The sequence below is a fragment of the Benincasa hispida genome, chromosome 8 (assembly GCF_009727055.1).
Source record: "Benincasa hispida cultivar B227 chromosome 8, ASM972705v1, whole genome shotgun sequence".
Taxonomy (NCBI): domain Eukaryota; kingdom Viridiplantae; phylum Streptophyta; class Magnoliopsida; order Cucurbitales; family Cucurbitaceae; genus Benincasa; species Benincasa hispida.
In genome coordinates, this window is record NC_052356.1 from 6,106,103 (window position 1) to 6,117,083 (window position 10,981).

The following is a 10,981-nucleotide window of genomic DNA, read 5'->3' on the forward strand; positions in this document are numbered from 1 at the left end:
CAAACACAAAAATGAAATCATCTTTGGAGGAGTTTTTGGTTAAATTTGTTAAATAATCTAGAGGGAGGACTTATGCTTAAGAGAATACAATGTAGAGTCATGGTAAGGCAATTCATATTATAGAGGTATAACTCAATCTAATTGCTACTTCCCTTCATACTATGCAAAAAGTTAATTTTCGAAGTTATCCGGAAGAGAATCTAAAAGAGGAATGCAAGGCAATAACCTTTAGGAGTGGTATGAAGCTTGAAAAAATCATCGAAACTAAGAAGAATGAGCCAACAATAGTGAGCTACCATTGACCCTGAACCAATAATTGAAGAAATTAGTGAAAAGGTGCAAGTTATCCCAAAGGAAATGGTTGAAAAAAAATTAGTGAGTACTTATAACTCTTTACCTTTTGTCTCTAAACCTTACCTTATCCTCAAAGATTTCAGAAGAAGGTAGATTCATAGTTCTCTAAATATCTAAAATTTTTCAAGAAATTGCATATTAACATTCCTTTTGCAGAGGGATTAGAGCAAATTCTAAACTATGTGAAATTCATGAAAGATGTATTGTCTAGAAAGAAGTTTGGCTAATATGAGATGGTGAGCTTAACTGAGCTTAATTGGCCAATATAATAGCATCGAAAATGTGATATCTTCCTCTTCTTAATTTGTCATCTTTGGTCTATATAATGAACTTAATCGATGATTTTATAAGTTTTGGGTGTCTAAGAGGTGGAACAAGGCGTTTAGTATGAATAGATGATAAAATGATCGAAATTGGAGCTCAAATGTGCACCAAGTGAGAAAGAAGGCTGAAAAATTACGAATCTACCACTTAGAAGCGTCAAGTAAAATGCAGCGGTGCCATCCGCGATGCAGTTTCTGGAGAGCTCGAATTTTGGGATAGTGGGGGAGCGCTGCGATGGTCATTCGCTACGGTGTTGTAGAATTGTTTGTGTGCGCAATGCAAGAGTGTCACGATGTGCAAAGACTGTTGCATTTAAAAATGATGTGTCTATTGTGAGCTACACTAGATTAAAGATGCAATATCAAAATTGTATGGCTAGTTGTAGTAATCATGCACTAATCACAAGTTTTCTCATTATCAAGCCAAGTATAACAAGATTACGAGTTTCTTAGGATAACCCAAGGTCGAGCACGAGGATTTTTACTAAGAGTTATAGGTGAATGTGCGTATGCGGCGAAGCATATATTGTCAGAATAACGTCAAGTTCATGCGAGTAACTAATTTACATGATCTAAATATCTAAACTAACAGAGACGTCCTTGAGATAGATTATGAGAGTGCTTAAGAGAAACAACAGTCTTAACATTAAAAAAATATATGGAGAAGGTAGGGTTTAGGAGAGATTGATACCACATCACTAAGCTTATCGTGAGAGTTGTTCTTGGCTCGCAACTTCTGGTTATCACACACCTCTCGGTGCCAAGCCACACTTATCATATTTCTATGATGCATGAATGAGATTGCTATGAGGTTATTTCTATCTCTAGAAATACTTCTTGCTTTGCGTAATGAGATCCACAACTACTTTTCTTCTCAGGTAGTTAGTCATAGCTACCTGACTCAATAAGTACTGATAGACAAGCATTTTAATACTCATACATTAAAGAAACAGGATAAGTTCCACAGATTTTACTTAGATCATGATATTAATCTTCCCCTTGACCTCATTAGAATTAGTCACTCATGACAACAGATAAAGTAAAAGTGAAGATAGAGAAGATGATGAAAGTGGGCATGATGATATTAAAATAGAAATAGAGTTGTTAAATACATAAATGAGCAATATCTTAAACAAAATGCAATACAACAACTAAAGTGGTAAAGAGATAAGGTGAAGGGCAGTTGTTTGTAATCTCTTGCTTCCGAAAGTTGAATGTCGAGGCTGCTGGTGATATAATGATTGGGTGAATGGAGAAGGCCCTTTTAGACTCTTGCTCCAGCGAAGCTTCGATGAAGAATCGGGGTGGAATATGGAGGTGGAATTTTCTATCGTGAAAATCTCAGTCTCTGGGTCTAACAGTCTATGTTTTCTTCATGGTGTCAAGGCTCTGATAATTGCCAGGATTCCCACTATGATAAGTTGTTATCGTCTGACACGGTAGGTGCAGATGTCAGCACATAAATCATATCAACATTTTGGATGCTTATCAGAAGATCGCTAGTACCGACTCAGAGATCCCGAGGCATAGGACCAAGTGTTTATTCATCGGGTAAGGGTTCTGTGCATGCGACGAAGTCCTGCAATCAACTGCAAAATAAACACTTTGGGACAACATAACTCATGATATATGATCAACGTGTGTTTTTGAGATACTTCAACGCAAGTTTAATATTTAGCATGAATTCTTAACTAAATTGACACATATTCTTCTTATATATCCTCATTATTCAAAGTAAAAGATTATAATAACTTGTATTTCTAAAATTTATCAAAGACCCACCCCTATACACTCTGTGGCAAGGGCGTTGCGGTGTTGTCCCAAGCGCCGTGGCGCTGTGTATCTTCTATAAATGAAAAGTTTGCTTGATTTGATGGGGGATCACGACATTTTTCCTCTTCCAGATCTATTTTCTTCTCATCTTCACCGTGAACACTGGTTTTTAGCCATTCTAGTCATCTTGGATCTTGATTCTTGTATTTGAAGGATGATTAGAGGCTAAGATAACTCTTCTAGTTTAGGTTTGATAGTTTCTCTTTTCTTAGATTATTTGTGAGTCTTGTTCTTCATCAAACGTCGTTTAAACTCTTTTTCTTATGAGTTTTAATATGATTGTACTAATTATGAAGCTATTTATTGTTATAATTGACAACCTATGCTTGAATGTTGCTTTTTCATGCTTTAGATTTATCCTTGATTAAGGTAATAAATCAATTAGAAGCAAAGGGTTAGTTTAATTTGCTCTTTGTGAGTCGACCATCAATGACTATTGTTTTAATCAACCTTGACTTAAAACCTAGATGGTGAAAATTAATTTGTTCATCTAGCTTGATCCCTAAAGTATAATACGATTAGACCATTTAGATTAGTATGGTTTCATATAATTTAATTGAGCTAAGGAAATTAGGATGATTGATAAAGATTCTAATCAATTTGGCTAGCTTAAGCAAACATGTTTGATCTGGAGTTCGATGAGCAATTAATCTAATTGAGAAAACATAACATCAAACCGAGCTAGATCTTTCCATTGTTGAATTTTACAAAATCTTTCTCTCTTTACCTCCCTTATTCTCATTTAATTTCATGTAAATTTATTTTCAATTTCAAACAACCAACCAACCCCCTACACCCCCCCCGGTTGGTTAATCTACTAAACAAGGCATAGGAATATTATTTGGTTGGGGCCATAGGTCTTAACGACACCCTATCAAAGCTTCACACCAATTGTTATACTAATCTTTTTTTTCCACTTTTGGTGCATGACAGACTCTCTCAAGGAATCCAGATTGTTATACTTTGTAGAGATATAACGGGAGGAGAGGAGAATTATAAGAGAGAAAATAGCAAGAGGTGCAAAAAAATCATATCCGTGTAGAAGACACATCAGAGGAAGAATCTAAAGAAGAAAAGTCTAAGAAGAGACACCACCAATGGCTGAGCAAGAGAAAATGTTTAGAGCTTGCTGCTCTTGACACTACGCAGTCACCATTATGCATCACGTACTTCGAGGTGATATGTACGTTTGAATTAAAATATGGGTTGATTCACTTCTTTCTTTCTTTGACCTTGCAGGTGAGGATCCGCATAAACATCTCAAGAGTTCCACCTTGTGTGTGACGGGATGAGGCCAAATGCAGTGACCCAAGAGAAAACCAACATAAGGGCATTCCCTTTTTTCGTTGAAAGAAAATGCAAAGGACTGGCTTTATATTCTGTTGTCAGGAAGTATCACATCATAAGAAGAAATGTAGCAACAGTTCCTGGAAAATTCCTTTCCTGCATCACGAGCTACGAGCATACGGAATGAAATTTACAACATCTTATAATTTGATGGAGAGACACTTCACGAATATTGGGAGAGGTTTAAGAGGATTTGTGCGAAATTTCCCCATAATCAGATATCAGACCAGTTGTTGATACAATACTTCTATGAGGGGCTATTGCAAAATGACAAGAGCAACATAGATGCTACAACAGGAGGAGCCTTAGTTATCAAAATTCCCACTGAAGCAATGAAGCTCATAGCAACCATGGTAGCTAACTCACAAAATTTTGGAACCCACGCTTTTGTGAGTATGAAGTTTGCATATGAAGTAAGAAAACTTAAGAGTCAAATATCTGATCTAGTTATTATGAAATAGATGGTCTGGGATACAAATAAACCCACTTCGGTATGCCAAGTATTCTTCATGACTGGCCATACATCCAACGCGTGCCCACACATCCAGCAAGGGACAATGCATGAAGTGAATGCCATTGGAGGATTTCAAAATAGGTAGAGAGACCCCTATAGTCAAACATACAATCTAGGTGGTGTGATCACCCGAACTTCAATTGGGGTAAACAAAACGACCAAGCTCAATCGAACAAAGGGACTTCATCAAGTTCAGATATATTAATAGAAGATATTGTTAAGAGTTTAGCTGATAACTCTTTAAAATTTCAACAGGAAACCAAAATTGCTCTTGACACCTTGGGGACTCAGGTTTCTTAGCTTGTCATTTCGGTAAGCAAGTTGGAGAGGCAGTCAGGAAAGCTTTTTTCCCAACCTAAGCCCAATGTGCAGAATATCAGTGCCATTATGATGGTGAGCTGCAATGAAGTCTCCTACACTCTTGCCTCTGAAGCAGTGAATGAGCCAGAAGAGCCTAAGAAAGATGAAGAAAATGAAGAAATAGTTGTTCGACCGACCAGTAAACGAGGGATACGTTTCAATCTTTTATCGAGCCGTAATTCTTATGTTCACATTACCCCCTTCCCTAGCAGGTTGGCTAAAGGAGTTTGTCGCATCCCAAGCTCACCTCTCGAACCCAGAAGGAGACATGAGAACGGTAGACACTACCCTTTTGTGATACCTACAACCCATATAAACCTATTTCGCTCACTAACTAAAAGCCAAGTAAATAAATGACAACTGTTTTGCTTAACTTATTTTATTATAAACAATATAATGTTTATATAATGCCCAAACTTAGCTCAACAACTCTAGACTCATAGTTACAGAAGTTTATAACAACAATTTAAATTTGTGCCTCTAGTGTGGTAGACCTTGACCTTAGCAGCACCTCTCTCTTTCACTACTTGGGGGGAAGGGGAAAACATTTGGAAAACATGAGCTAGAAGCCTAGTGAGTGGAAAAAATTAGTTTTTTGAGGAAACATATGCAATGCATCCAATCATATAACCACAACAAAGTATGCATGTACTCAGTCTGGTCACTGAGCATATCCTGGCATGATCACATGTATTAAATAACACTTTTTCCACGAACTCAGGAAATCTATCCCCATCACCAATTATCCCTCCGAATATGCACATGTCGACAATATCCCATTAGTCATACTCAGATATGCTGATAATTCCAGCCAAACGCCCACGAGGTATGCTAACAATTATGCCCAGGTGATGTTCCAGTTCCTATCACATTCACAACATACATGCATCCAATCCTGCACACAATCAAGTAGTAAAACGTATTTTCTGATTATGCCATAACTTTTAAAATCAAAACCTACAACCAACCCTGTATATATATATTACACACAAATATATATACATTCACATCATATATCACAAGCATAATAAGGAAAGGGAAACCACTCACAATCCTTTGGGCTAATTCGTTACGATTTGCACGCCTCCCCTACGTGCGCTTATCCTTGGTACACTTCAATCGTCTTCCCCTTCGAATCCTAATCTCCAAATTTAATTTCAAGCTCAAATTATTTATTTTTCAGACATTATTTTGAGACACTTCCTTCTATAAACTTGTTTAGAAATGTCCTATTTGCCTTAAATTTTGAGCTTCAAATTCCAAATAAAGAGTTTAGAAGCTCAAGATTACTCCACCTTGCTCGGCTGTCACTTATTTTGTGAGCTCTTCTTGGTATCCTTCAATTTTGATAGCCCTTCTCTTAGAATTTCCTCACAAAAGCCTTCACACAAAAACTAAGCTCAATTTCCGACACTTTGGCTTAAGAATCACCTAATTCGCATGAGTATTTTGAGAGAACTTCTCGTTTGAAGTTGGTGTAGAAATCCTTATTCTGTGAGAAACTTTCCCAATGCCTGGGTGTAATCTCAACGCCCAATCAGCATTTCAACGCCTAGAGGACCTTCCTCAATGCCTGCTAGACTTCCCTCAATGCCTAATGTTTATCTGCATTCCGTATGAAGGTCTCTTGGGTATTTATAGCCTTCAGAAAACTATCCTCATCATCCTTTAATGCTCCAATGCATGACACTTGTATTGCATGAAAATCCTAATTGTTAACTCTATGCAATGTCTAACACTTAACACTTTCCACCTCCTACTTGCATGGATTTGCGTTGTCTTCCCCATATTTTGTCTAATGCATAGGTCATTCTTGCATGTTCTAATATGCGTCTTATTCTAGTTTAAGCTCAAACTTTACTTGGTTTAGCAACTTGTACCGATGCTAGCTTTAATCTGCAAGTTTCCTCAACTCATCGCATACTCTTCTCCTTGGTCACATAGCATCTCTTGAACGCATCCCCTGCACCTAATTACACTTAATTTGAGTTTAAAACATGCTTTAGAAAAACTATTTCAGCAGACGGTTTGCTGAATACAATACATTTGATGAATCTTCTTCAAAACCAGCTGAGCTCTACGAAAAGATGCTTCAATCTTCAAGTAGACCACCATAAAGATCTTTTCTACTATTCTCTTGCAATTATGTGGTGGAAACACTAAATTGAGCTGGTTTTGATAAAATCGAAGAGGGTTTGCTGAGGGTTTCAAATTATACAGAAATTTTGTAGAAATTTTGAATGCATAACTCATCATTTAGCTTAACACTCTAATTTATAAAGCTTTCAACATGCAATCTCAAAGCTTGTATAAAGGCCAGCTCCTTCTTCATGAATTGTGTGGAATTAGATGAATAAGGTTCTTGCACCTTTAGTGGAGATTTCCAACTTTTGGAAATTTCCCTATTTGTTTTTCAAAATGTATTTTTAAAATTGATTTCTAAAATCAATTTAATAAATAAACTAATTTATTTGTTTATTAATTTTATAAAAATTAATTCAATTAATTAATTTTAGATAAACTAATTAATTAAACCTTTTAAATCATTTTGTTAATTTAATTTCTAATATTAAATTAATAAAACACCAATTTCACTACAATGAATTTAATTTCTTATAATCAATATCTAAATCATAATTTCAACATTAATCAATTCTCCAATTTTGTTTAATTTTGATAAAATTAAACATTTCAATTGTATCAAATACAATTAATAAAAACCCTAATTGAATTTGAACATTTCAAATTCTAAACTCTAATTTCAAATCTCATCAAGATTATTCAATTTACTAATCCAAATTACGTGCTAGTAGAGGGACCTTATGGACCTACAGATCATGAACTCCAACGATTTACAATTAATTGGTTAAACTCTTTAAACTGAATTAATCACTATTTGTTAACTACCAAGATATTCCACTATAACTCGATAGTTGCACTCTTCTCAATATAGATATATTTCTGTCCATTTTAACCATAATCGGTAAGTCAATTCTTCACAGGTCGTTTGTATTTACAATTGGGTCTTTCATGAGAGGGCGGGGCCCCGTTGTTCAAGAAAAGCATTATCGCATAAGAGAACAACCTATTTGCTAACTCTAAGTTAGGTAGGAGTGAATTCCATATTGCAAAGCTATGTCCCCAGCTATCTATCCGGTCTTATCCCAAAATGGGAGGCTTATTGAGCAGTGCTGTTAGACTACTCTCACATATGTAGATTAAAGGATAATCCTGAATAAACAGGAGTTCATAGTTAGCTCAGGATTCAGAGCGAGTTACCATGGGCCATTAAGTTTGAAATAGTTAGTTTTAACAGTAAACGATTGTTATAAAGAAAAGTGACTATTTCGAGGTTTGGTCTTATGCAAACTCATTGCACAAGATTCCCCTACTCACATGTCTCCGCATGAATGATTTTCGGATCATTTTTATCAGTATACAAAATGGGCTGCATCCGATAGTGTCACTAAGATGAGGTACCACATCTCATCTATATACTTATAAACCATTTTGGCTACATACTAAAACTTGATCCTTGTTTATGTCGCCACATAAAGTTAAAGTATTCATGTTATAACAATAGATTTGTTTATTGGATTTTTATAAAAGAATGCAATAATAATAATAATTTATTGAATAAAATGCTCAACAATATTTTAATTAATAAATAGAATATGTTTAACAACATTTATGAATTGCAAGTTTAGGACATTCCCAACAACCTCCTGGACAAATACTGTAGCGAGACAAACATATAATGTTTACAATATTGTGAAATAAAGAGAGAAAATATAATAAACTAGGGCATCAAAAATACCCTTTTGAAATTCTCCCACTTGCCCTAGATTATGATGCTCGTAGTTCTTGTCCAACCAGGTGGTCCTTGAATACTTTAGCCAAGAGGATCTTCGTAAAAGAATCGACAAGGTTGTCTTCTAAGGCTATCTACGTGACTATCACGTCTCCTTGGTGTACGATCTCTCTGATGAGATGGTACTTTTCTTTCGATGTGTTTTCCATGTTTGTGACTCCTTGGTTCCTTAGAGTTAACAACTGCATCGCTGTTGTCACAGTAATGGGCAGGTGCATATTTGTAACAACTTCCAAATCTGTCAAGAATTGCGCAACCACACTACTTCTTTAGCTGCTTTGCATGCAGCTACATATTCTGCTTCCATCGTGGAGTCAACTATACAACTTTGTATTTGAACAATTCAAATTAATCCAAAATTGATTCTCATTAAATCCCTGTTGAGCTACAGAGGGGACCTCATGAACCTATAGTTAGAAGCTCCAATTGTACTTGAATAATTAATTAAACTCCTTTAATTAAATTATTCAACATCTATTAACTGTCGGACACTCTACTAAAGTCTGATAGTTGCACTATTCGCACTATAGATATATTTCTGTGTCCATTGAATATAACTAATCAATAGCGCTATGACCCTTCACAAATTATTCGTAAGTACAGCTAGACCAAACTTATCGTTTTGTCCCTATAGTTACATCTCACTTCTTAAGCACCACCAATCCTTTTAATGAACAATAAATCATAATCCAACTATGACCAAACCCCTTTCGGGCCAGGAGAGGGTGTTTACTTACCCTGACCTCGGGGAAGGATTGAATTCCGTCTTGTGTAGTTATGTTTCCAGCTCCCCAATCAGAAGAAACTCCAAAATGGTAGGCTTATTGAGTCGGTGATCTGGCCACTCTTACCCATACAAATCAAAGGACCATCTTTATAAGCAGGAGTTCACAACTCACTCAGGATTCAGGTCATGTCACCTATGGTCATCTTGGTGAAATGTAAGTCTTTATTATGAACAGTGTTATATAATGAGACTAGTCATTTCATGGTCCGGTCTTATACAAACTCCTATGTATAGAATGCCCCACTCACATGTCTCCATATGAATGGTTAGGATTAGATCATTTGTAGCACTTTACAACAATTCTCTTAAAAAAGCACATGACACGACTTATCTGGAAAGGTACATGACATGTCTTGCCATCCAGACACATGATACACTTGCCCGAAGGAGCACATGTCACACACTCGCCTGAAAAGGCACATGTCACAATTAGCCTGAAAAGACACATGATACGCACAGACTATGGATGGTGCATAACACGAAAAATGTCTTGAAAAGGCACATGACAAGAAAAATGCCTTGAAGTGGCACATGAGATAGTTTTGGCCATTTATTTAACTTTTAGGTCCCACTAGTTAAAATTATTTTCAAATTCATGATTGCATGTAATTGCATAACCTGACCCCGGGAGTGAGATTACTTACTGGGTATTTTATATACTCAACCTTTTCTTCAACATTTTTTTTAGGGAAAAACCAAAGAATGTATCGGGTGCATGGCAAAGAAATCTGTTGAAGGTGCCATATGAGATTGGTGTGAATGCTTTCGCTCAATGTCATGTTTATGAAGTTTTGAATGTCTAAAAGGGAACTATTGAGTTTTATAGTTTTAAATTTAATTTTTTTTTAATCAACATTTTAGGAATTCCATACTTGTTTTAGAAATTTTTAGATTATTCAAATGACATTTTATTTATTTAAAAAATCTTTATTTTGAGTTTAAATTATTATCTAGTTTTTCAAAATTCCATACATGGTAGTAATGACCCTAATTAGAGATATCGATCATTAAAGCACTAGTGGTAGTGTTCCTCTTCTTGTTCGTGGAAGAAGTTCGAGTTAGTGTGAGCTTATGCATGTTTTTGGGAGTTCGTGTGGAAAGGAAACACATTGAAGACAATCTTCAAGGGTAAGATTCCTTTTCCCTGTGAAATCGTGCTTAATTGTTTATCTTGTAATTTTGTTTTCTTTGTTCCTTTCTCTTTCAAAATTGAAATCAATGGCACCAACGTTCATACGCTTTCACACAGATTCGATCCCTTCAACATGCACATATAGGTTCCACATAATATCACATGTAATCAATAATGTATCATAGTTAATGCTAAACTTGTGTACATGTTTCTCAATCGAAATTGGCATACTCAATTGTTGAAATGCCTTGAATCTATTTGCTGGCGCTTCGAACAACCTAATACGGGGGTCTCGCTAGGGTTTAGAGTAGTGCGCTATATAAACTCTCTAACCCTAGAGGCGCTGTTTTGATGTAATTTTGAAAACATTCTCTCAAATAATATTATTCTCCCTTTGCCCGTAGATGTAGCTAACACACTGTTAGTGAACCACGTATATCTATGTGTTGATCTTCCCTAC